Source organism: Agelaius tricolor, unplaced genomic scaffold, assembly GCF_023055355.1.
Source record: "Agelaius tricolor isolate 1412-34295 unplaced genomic scaffold, bAgeTri1.0.p SCAF_15, whole genome shotgun sequence".
NCBI lineage: Eukaryota > Metazoa > Chordata > Aves > Passeriformes > Icteridae > Agelaius > Agelaius tricolor.
The window spans coordinates 12,957,575-12,967,701 of record NW_027269275.1 but is presented as its reverse complement, the minus strand read 5'-3'; positions in this window follow the sequence as shown (position 1 = coordinate 12,967,701).

The window sequence follows — 10,127 nt, the reverse complement described above, 5'->3', positions numbered from 1 at the left end:
AAAAAAACCCCAAAAAAACCTGGAAGGAGGGAATGGTGAGCATATTTTAGCACCTGTGGGTTCCTTAGAAGAGCAAAATGTGATGGATATGCTCAAGAAACCTTGTGCATGTTCTAATTCACTGTGAGTGTTACCAGCATCTCTAACGCTTGCTGATTTGGCTTGTGCATTTAGACAGGTGTTTTAAGGATTTAAAGTTAAAATTGTTAAAATTTCTGGGAGCTGTTAAGTTGAGGCAAGCCCTTACCACAAGTGTGTGTAATTAGGACTATTTATTACATGTAACAGTCTTTCTTGATGTATGTGAATTCTTCAGGTTGGGCTTAAAAACCTGATGTGATCTGTCAACTGTGTGGAAAACAGCTGCTTACAGAGGGACACTGGCCATTTCTTACATATGTGTGCAGGAACAAAATAAGGGACTGTTTCTATCTCTGTCCTGTTCCACAGGGCATTTTACTGCAGGCACACACTTGGGGGAGGAAGGGCACTTTATCAAACAGACACATTACCCAGAGCAGCAGTCAGCCTCCATTTGTTCCCAGACCTGACAGAAGCATTGCAGTGATGTTCTGAGTTGGAAGAGCTGCTGGCTATGGGCATCCTAATAAGCAGAGCAAGAATCCTATTTTCTCTTGGAAGGAACTTATTTGGTGCTGCCAGCACAGGCAATTTTTTTCCTAAATGACAATGGCTTTGATCCTGACTAAGCCTGCAGGCACAGATGCACATTCTGATAGAAACAGGATCTTCTGCCAGCACTGAACTAACAGCATTACAGTTCAGATATTGCAATAGAGCTAGTGTATAGCTGGGCAGCTTTTTTAATGCAAGACACAGCTTTTAGTCAGGTATTAAAAGTCAATAAACTACCAAGTGTTGCCATTCACATTTAACTTCCCAATTTTGGCTTTACTGCAGAAGTAAGTGTTCTGTAGTTCTGAATTGCAATGAGATTTTACTAAGGTGTGGTGGTTACCACAGCACAGCTCCACAAGAGGGTGCTGAGAACCCACTTCTGAATTTCTAGCACATTATAAATCAGGAAAATGCAGAGACTTGCAATGCAGCTGTCTGATGCAAATCACAGTTGTGTTATGAGATACACTGTACATTCATGCATGGAAGTGGCAAACTAGTGCAAAAAGTGGCAACTGCTAGTAAATCTAACCCAGACCTGCACCTGCTGTTAAAGCAGGCAGGCAACAAAGTGTTTCATGCTGAATACAGAGTGAATAGTGCTCCTTGGACAGTGAGGTTGTCATGGCCCTAATGAAGGACAAGTCTTGCATTTTAAAGGGTGTTTTCTAAATCATGGCAGGTGCAAGATTTGCTCCTTTATTTGCACAACTGGTACCTTTTGTCTGAAAGCTGGGCACTTCAAGGACTGAGATCCTGGAGCTTGCTTTTCTCCTTCATTAGTCCCTTTGAAACTGCTCTGTGTGGGCTTCCTGCATTTAACAAGATAGAGGATGCAGTTCAGGACTAATTCATTTAGTCACTCATCTTTTGTATTCTATTTGTAGTTACAGCTGGTTGTTAGTGGGGGGAAGAGACTATTAGAGCTTCCTAGAGTTGGATTTTTCCAGTGATGACTGTGAGCTGAATACAATGGGTGCTTGTGTTGTCATTCTACCTTATTGACTCTGATAGCATTGCAAAATGTTAATTTGGCTTGGTACTTAATCATTGTAATACTTCACATTTCCAAGCATTTTATGCAGATTAGTGATTAAGATGCTTCTCAGAGAGGTACGTGTTGTCATCTCTATGTTTTGGATGAGAAAAAAAACCAAGTGTGGTTTGTGTGGGTGTGTGAGTGTTTCATCTGCCCCAGGCTCACTATAAGATTAGAGCCTCAGAGCTAAAAATGACTTGCTCAAGGCCATGCAGAATAGACTAATCCCCTGACTCCCTAGCTCTGCTTTAATCATTTGTTTTCTTAGCACAGTGTGATTTCAGATGCAGCCTTATGAGGTTTGACCGAAATGCAGCAGATAAAGACTCAGAGGCAGTAAATCCTTGGATAGCTCAGTAATTAAAGCCACCTGGGTTTTAATGCACATGTAAAATATATTTATATTGTATAGAAGTTACATATTTAATAGAAATATTATATATATATATATATATATATATATATATATATATATATATATTTACAAAGCTGCAGAGCATTGGTTTTGCTTTCCAAAGCTGTCATGAAGATGACCCACTTTTTTTTCCCCCCAGCAGGATTCTGTCTAGGATCTGAGAGCCCTGAAGATGACTCTTTTGTGGCCAAGGGCACTAATGAATGAATGAATGAATGAGAGCTGATGATCTTCCTGTGTGCCAAGGGAAGGCCCTGCAGTTGCAGGTCTGGCTGCTCTTCACAGAGGTGTGGGCACAGTCCCAGGGTGTCTTGGCCTTAAGTTACACAAGATTGGCTGTGTACCCTCTGGTTCTTCCTCAGGGTTTTGCTGAAGTGCAGCTGCATGATGAGCTGCAGCAGCCCCTTTGCTGTGGATGTGCCTCTCACTCCTGTCATTTTCCATTTCCTCTGCTCCCTCTTGCCTTGCACACTTCCCTTGGGGAAGTGATGTGCTTTGGGAGGAGTGGGTGCTGCAGGTTGCTGAGTGTGCTGCTGCTTCTGCAGGGTGATGGATCCTGCTGGATCTGTCCTCACTTAAGGTGCCTTCTGGCTTCCTGTCAGGGTATCTAAGAAACCAATTACTCACACTCCTGACAATCAGCAAATAAATCAAGCTGTGGAGATGAATGAGGTGGGAGGGAGAGCCTTCACTGCAGCACTCCAAAATGCCCTGTCCCTGCTGCTGGGTGTTTCTAGGAATGCTGGAGGGACTGTACATGTCCTGCATGTCTCATCTCCTGCCTGCCTGACAGGCAGCACAAAGTCACTTGTGCCCAGGGGCTGCTGATAGAGGATGAGGCTCCCTCACAGAGGTGGAAAGGCTGGGAGTGCATCCAGCCTGGGAGTGAGCTGGCTGCTCTGCAGGAGTGGCACCAGGGTCAGGGATGTCCCTGAGCTGCCATGGTGCCCCTTCCTGCAGGGGGGGGTGGACACACTCTCCTTACCCCTCCCTGTGCATCCAAGGGCCCTGGGCTGTGTCCTGCCCAAAATAAGATGGTCAGCTCCTGCTGCCAGGAGGTTTGCTGTGTTCTGTGAGCAGCTGTGGGACTTGAGAAACCAAAGTTCATGTGTTGAGTTTGTATCTGTGTGACTGCCAGCCTGAGGGAACCAAGAACACACAGGGGTAATGAACTGGTGTGAAGAGAATATTCAGACCATATAATTTTGCTGGCTGTTCTGCCACGTGTGTGTCCTGGCATGCTGGGACATGGTACTGAGGGCCAAGGCAGTGGCTTTAATATTGGCTGCTCATGTTCCTGCTGTTTTAAATCAGCACTGGTATTTGTGTGTCTGACCTCCTCAGTTGATGCTGTTCAAGGGTTTTCCATAGTGCTTCTCATTGCCTGGTTCTATTGAGTAGCCATCATCTTTGGACTCCAGCTGAAGTAGTTTCTTTCTGTCAGTGGAGTTTAGGTGATGGGCCCTTAATGACGCCATTGGCATTGCTTCTTCTTGAGCCTTGCCTTGCTTGAAATCAGTGCCCACCTCTCCTTCCTGCAGCTCCTGTGTCCCTTTTGGCCAGGCTGGTCCTGAGAGCAGGGCTCAGAGGCCAATGGAAAACAAGCCAGGAAGTCTCTCAGGATGAGGGAGTTGAACCTCTCTTGAGCAAAAGCTCTTTCTTCCTAGAAGTACATTTCATCTAAAGTTTGTGCTTCTGGAATTGATGGAGAAACTGAAAGCTTTATCTGAATGCCCTGAAGAGGCCTTAGCTGTGGGAAGGTGTGGTACAGCAGTTACAGCAGGTCTCTCATGTGTACTGGATGCACTAATGCTGAGTGGCCAGGACTGCATGCCAGAGGAGGGAGGGTTTGCTGGAGGCAATGGGTTAATAATACCTGATGGCCCTGTGCTGAAAACTGTGCTGCCATATTGCATTATGATGGCTTAAAATGTGTTTCTGTTTTGTATGAAACTGTTAGGGAAGCTGCATCTCTCTCCTTCATGCATTAAATAGATTTCTTTATAGATTTCAGGGGCTTAGATTCCTGCCTTGCCATGGCTCTTCATTTTTTGCTAATACTGACTGGTGCTCAACAAAAACTAGCAGTTCCTTCTGTATTGCACAGCAGAATAAATTAACTATGAAGTCAACTTCTGTGTTAAATGTTAAGTTTTTATCTTTTCTTGCATTATCTTGACACATACCCTGCAATATACATGAAAAAAAGTCTTCAAAAAGGGAAGAAGGAAGAGAAATATCTAGGAAAAACTATGTATTCATATTTCAATACAAAACAGTCTTTATGTATGTTGTAGCAGGGTGCTGTGCTCCACAGGTTTGATGGGTCTGTGCTGTCAAAACATTTAATTTTTGTGTTTTCTTTTGTGCTTGTTACAGACCCAAGGCACTTCAAGACCAGTCTCATCCATGTGTGGTGCTGCCAGGCTGAGGGGTTTGTTTCATGCTCACAGCTGACAGGAATGTAGCAGCAGGGTACAGGCATAAGCAGCATTTCCGTCCCAAGAGGGACACCAGCATCTCAGGCCACCTGAGCAGTGCTTCCCAAAGCAGGTGAGTGCCCAGGCTGGGCTCCTGGTGCCCCACTGTGGGTGTGCTCATGTACAGAAAAGGCTGGCAGTGTGTTCCTTGTTCCAGAGTGGCAGTGGGAGGTTTTGGTGAGGATGTGAGGTGGCCCTTTCAGGTGCTGTTTCTCCCACTCTCTTTGAGGGCACCCTCGATGGCAGATGTGTCCCCATTTAGGCTGGTGCCATTTCTGTTGTGTCCCTGTGCCAGCCAGGCAGGCCCTGAATGAACACTGGGATTTTCTCACAGGAGATCATCTGTTCAGATTGATGCAGTGCCTTACATCCAGTGCCAGCTTCCTGCTGCTTTCTTGGATGCTGCTGCCCATATCCTTTTGCTTGCAGGGAGAATATTCCACTTGTGTCCCTGCCTCTGGCTGGGAATGAGATACACTGCTCCATTGTTTACCTCCCTAGAAGCTGAGAGCTGTGACTCTCTTTATGAGACAGTCTGTATTTGCATTCCCTGGGTTGGCTGGGCAACAGCTAATCAAATAATTACATTTAAAATAAGATTTAACAAAAAAAAGGATGTCTAAAAATAAAGGCAAGGTGTAGTCATGCTTGTCACCAACAGAACTAGTCAGCAGAGTGTGTTCTGGGGAATGTTTCCTAAGCAATTAAGGGCCATTTAATCTTTCTTAATGTACTTAACTTTATTTGTTGCATTTTAAAAATATTTTTAGATGTTCTCCTATCTTTGCAGTATGTCTGCAGATCCAGTATCACCTCCCATTCCATTTCCTTCCATTCCCCCTGCTCCCTGTGCTTTCAGTACAGTATTCTCACACAGAGCCTTGACAGGCACCTATTCATACTTCAAGAGTTTCTGCTTGTAAGCTCCAGTTCTGTCCACGTTTAAAACATGAGTAAAAATAGCAGTGTTGGGGTTTTTAAAATAATAAACTGACAGTCGCAAAGAGATAATTATGCTTCCCTTACAAATAAGTATAACCCAGAAGCAGAAGAAATTCTGTACTTTCCCCTGTCCTCAAACCAAAGCTGGGACTGAGTGGGACCTTTGGGTTGTTCTGTATCATCCTTTCCTGCAGCTTGGCTCAAGCACAGACTCTCTGTAAATATACATTCAGCTCTGTTTTAAAAGCATTGGGGTTTCAGAGAGGAATTTTTTTGGTTTATTTTGCATTCCATTGTGGTCATTTGGAAGCTAGTTTTGAACTTTCCTGGTCGTGTGGTCAGAAACTTTCTAATTGTCAGCCCAGGCATCCAGGCCTGGACAAGGACCTGTTATACTGGGTGTGGAGCCACTGCCCAGCCCTTGACAGACCCAGTGTTTCTTTCTGCCAGTGTATAATAAATGCTGCATTTACAGCTTCTAATTTGCTCTGGCTTTGGAACAGAGCTGCAGCATGATGAGGTTTCTGCAGTGAGGTGAGAGGACACTCAAGGTCAGCTGTGAACAAAAAGATCTCACCAGGTAAGCACTGTGGGTTCAAAAGTGGCACAGAGTTTCAGGAACACCTGTAATGAAGTGGCTGCAGCATGAAGACCTTATGTGCTTATTGTGGACACAAGACAAGTTTGGTTAAAAGTCTGAGTTTGCTGTGGCTATTAAAAACTTCGTTGGCAAATATGGAGGAGAGGAATTAAATGTAACCAAGGAATAACAGAAAATAGAGTTTTAAATACCTGTTTCATAACAGTCTGATTTTGGGGCTGAGATAATGGACCAGGTTGCATATTGAGAATTAGTTTGTCTTGTGTGCTACACCTTTCATTAGCAATATATTTAGCATAGTGCTTAGCACCATGCTAGGCCAGGATTTTTGTTTCGTTGGTGTCCTGCAGACCTTGCAGCTGCCTTTTGTTCCTTGATACCCTGATGTCCTTACTAAGCAATATAAAACATTCTGTGTTGGTTTGCTGGAGCTGGTGGAAATGTGGCAATCCAGAAGTGTTTTAAATACGATTCATAGTTTTTAATACCCAGCAAAATACAGCTGGATTTTGCTGGGTATTCAAAACTACGAATTGGCATTTAGAAGGTATTGAAGAACCTGTTACAAAGAAGGTAACAATTATACCTAGGTAGGTCTGAAAAGGTAGTGAGGGCATTACTGTAGCAGGGCTGGGTGTTCAAACTGAGAATCCTCTACTCATTTAGATAAGTTCACAAACCTCTTTAATGAGAAGAAAGGCACACTGTTACTTTTGATGTGGAAAGATGTCATCCCCTCATCATCTCTTTCTGTTCACTGTGGTGGGATCAGATACACTGGGGAATTTCAGGTTCTGAACTCCCACATCACAGTACCAAGGTGTTCAGAGGCTTCTGAGCAGACACTGCTCCGTGTGATGCTGTGGCAGCACTGGAGAGTCCTTCAGTTGTTTAAATCCACAGAATTCCAGAAGTGTGTTGCAGTGTGATGTAATAGCCTGTTTCAGCTATCCCAGTTCCTTCCCCTCCCCTTTGCCCCCTTGCTAAGTGCTGTCTGTCAATCTTAGCATTCCAGCAAGGGCATCGTCTCACTGGCAACGTTCAAAAGATGCCTCTCAGCCCTGGGGACATTGGGCTATCCCGGTGTCACTTGTCCCCTGAGACTTCCCCCCTCCCACCTGGTTGGTGGCACACCTACCCCTTCCCTCCCCCTCTCCCCAGGCTCAAAAGCCACGGGACCACGCGGTTCTTGGTTCTCTTGGAGCTGTTGCAGCATTCAGAGGCCTGTGTGCTACCAATAAAGCTCTGGATCAAAACCCTCCAGCAGGACCCACCTCCTTTTCCTTCACTTTGCCTAAAGCCTTTCCACCAGAGGGAAACCTGAGTTCCTGCTTGCCTGGACTTGTCCCAAGCACCAGCTGCAACATCCAGCTTAGCCAAAGGTGTCTCTGAGGTGAAACACCACAGCTGCCACCCTTGGTCAAGCAGCAAGGGCCAGACGAGCCCAGGCACGTTCCATCCAGCAATATTGGGATCCTAACTCCAACAGAAGTGGAATTTGGTTGGAATGTGAGACCTGAAAGACCATCATGTTCCAGTCCCTCTGTCATGGGCAGGCTGTCATTCCCTGGATCAGGTTGCTCAGGGTCTCATCCAACATAGCCTTGAACACTTCCAGGGATGGGACATCCCTGAATCCAGAATCTTAAAATTGCAGTAGTATTGTTGTGGAATAAAGCAGTTCCTAGCACAGCTGCATCCTGAGCTCTGTGTGAATCACCCTGCTCAGTGTCTGTGGGTCCCAGGTCACATCTGTGGGTCTGTCCCTCCTGCCCTGCAGCCTCTGTCCTCTGCAGGCAGCTCTGGCTCCCTGGGCTGACACTGCAGTGTCTTGGCCACCATCCTCTGTGTGGTCTCACTGAGGCAGAAGGATTTATCAGTTAGTAGCTGATAGTGTTCAATGTGTGTATCTGGGAGGCAAATTCCATTTCAGCTGGGTGGGGAGCAGTCAGGGATATCAATATTCTGTGTCCTAATGGCAGCCCAGTGTTCAGGATCACATTAAGGTCCCTACTGAGCTCAGCACACTGACACATCTTATTGCTGGGATTTGGGAGGGTCAAATCATTTGCAAATAGGAATGGGACTTCTCAGGCTTTTGGTTGCTTTGGACAAAAACTGCTGTGGCTTGAGGAGCTTCAGTAGAGCTTGGCACAAGCCCTGGTGGTCAGCTGTAGTGTAACACTGAAAGCTGTATGGAGCTCTAGGCTTTTGTTGCAGTGTTTACAGAGGATATTCTGACACACCTGGATACCAAATACAGGGCACTTGGAGCACTTTGAAGTTATTCTGCTTGGTTTGGCTTCAGAGACATCAAAGGTTTACTTACAAAAGGGGAAAAGAGTGTTTGGCAGTGGTGGGCACTCTGTGAATTGGTGAGATGCTCCTGTGGGAGCAGCAGAAGGTGAAGCATCAGCTTGCAGACACTTCCAGAGGGGCAGAGCAAGCAGGTGCTGTTTTCTAGGAATTCCATTTACAGACAGGGGAGCCAGCTGAAAGCTGGTGTGTTAATGGGAGCATGTGGAAAATGTCCTTTTATTTGGTGGTTATATTTAATTATCTCATCTTTTAAAGCACACAGGAAAGCTGTAGCATTTTTCTGCTATAGTTAATGTCTTTTTCTGATTAGTTGTCCATTCAGCTGTGATTCTTGGTACCACAGGGGATGAATCAGTGGCTGAGCACAACTTCAGAAGCTCATCTGATCTACTGATCTGCAGTAGTATGAAATGTTTATCAGACTCAGGAAGGAGCTTGGGAAGGAGGAATATGCATCCTGAGTTGAATGTTGGTGGTGATTCCATCGTTTTGTGTAACTATTCTCAGATTTTATTTTTCCTCCTCCTATTTTTTTTTCTTCTAATCTTTCCTTCATTTAATGCATATTTCTTCCTGTCCACATTTAATAGTTGTAAGGAGCAGTGGTTAAATTGACCATTATGTAAAATTTGAGAACTGGGATTGTTGCTCTCCTGCCAGTCTTCCTAACAAGCCCCACACACTAATTTCACAAGTGGCTTCTGGGAGGCTTTCCTAAATGTCAGGGAAAGTGTGGAAGAAAATGGGCACACAGGTTTAGGGAGTGGTAGATGGGAAATCTGGAATAATCTTCTAAAAGGTCAAGAAAATGCAGATGAGCTACTTCAATTTGCTGCAACAAGGAGAATTACTACACCAAAGTATTAAATAGTCAAAGGGCTACAAGAATGATGGTTTTAGCAGCATTCTGAGCAGGAATTTCATTGGGATAGGCAGGTTTGTGTTTCAATAATTTTGCTTGGCCAAGAGAATCTGTAAAACAGCTAAGGAGGCAGATGGCAATGCTGTTCCAGTGCTGACCCACAGGCAGCTGTTCATCACTGCAGCTCCTGGCACAGGGAGCAGGAAGGAGCTGCAGTTTTCTGTACTTGTTCTTGTAACTGTCTGCAATATGCAAATATCCAAGAAATTACTGTGCTTTTAACTTGTAGTTCCTTAGCACTTCATGGAAGGGAACCCACTCATGAGCTGCTCACATAATAACCAACTGCAGCAATGGGAAAATAGGTCAGGCATTGCAAGAGAGGCAGTCTAGGAATCTACCACTGGAAAATCAAGTCTGTCAAAGTATAATGCAGTGGTAGCATCAGAATGCAGACAAAAATCACCTGTGTGGCAATGGAGAAAGCTGCAGAAAATCATCTCTAATGTCCTGTCTGACAGGATGGGGTGGTGCCTTCCTGAGGCAATCACAAGAAACTTGTGCACTGTCCTTTTTCTTACTCATTTGCATGAAGTCCACTGATTTCATCCTTTCTGCTTGTGGAAAAAAGGAGGGGTTCCCTACTGGCTTTTATGGGACCGTTTGGGAAGACTGAACCAGTTAAATGGATTCTTTTCTCTTGACATTGTTCTGTTAAATCAACAGTTGTACAGGGGGTGTGATGTGTGGTTTTTATCTTTGGCTGGACAGCACAGAGATGGAAAGCTGCTCTCCCTGAGCTCAGGGGCCTGTTGTGGTGCCCAGCTGAG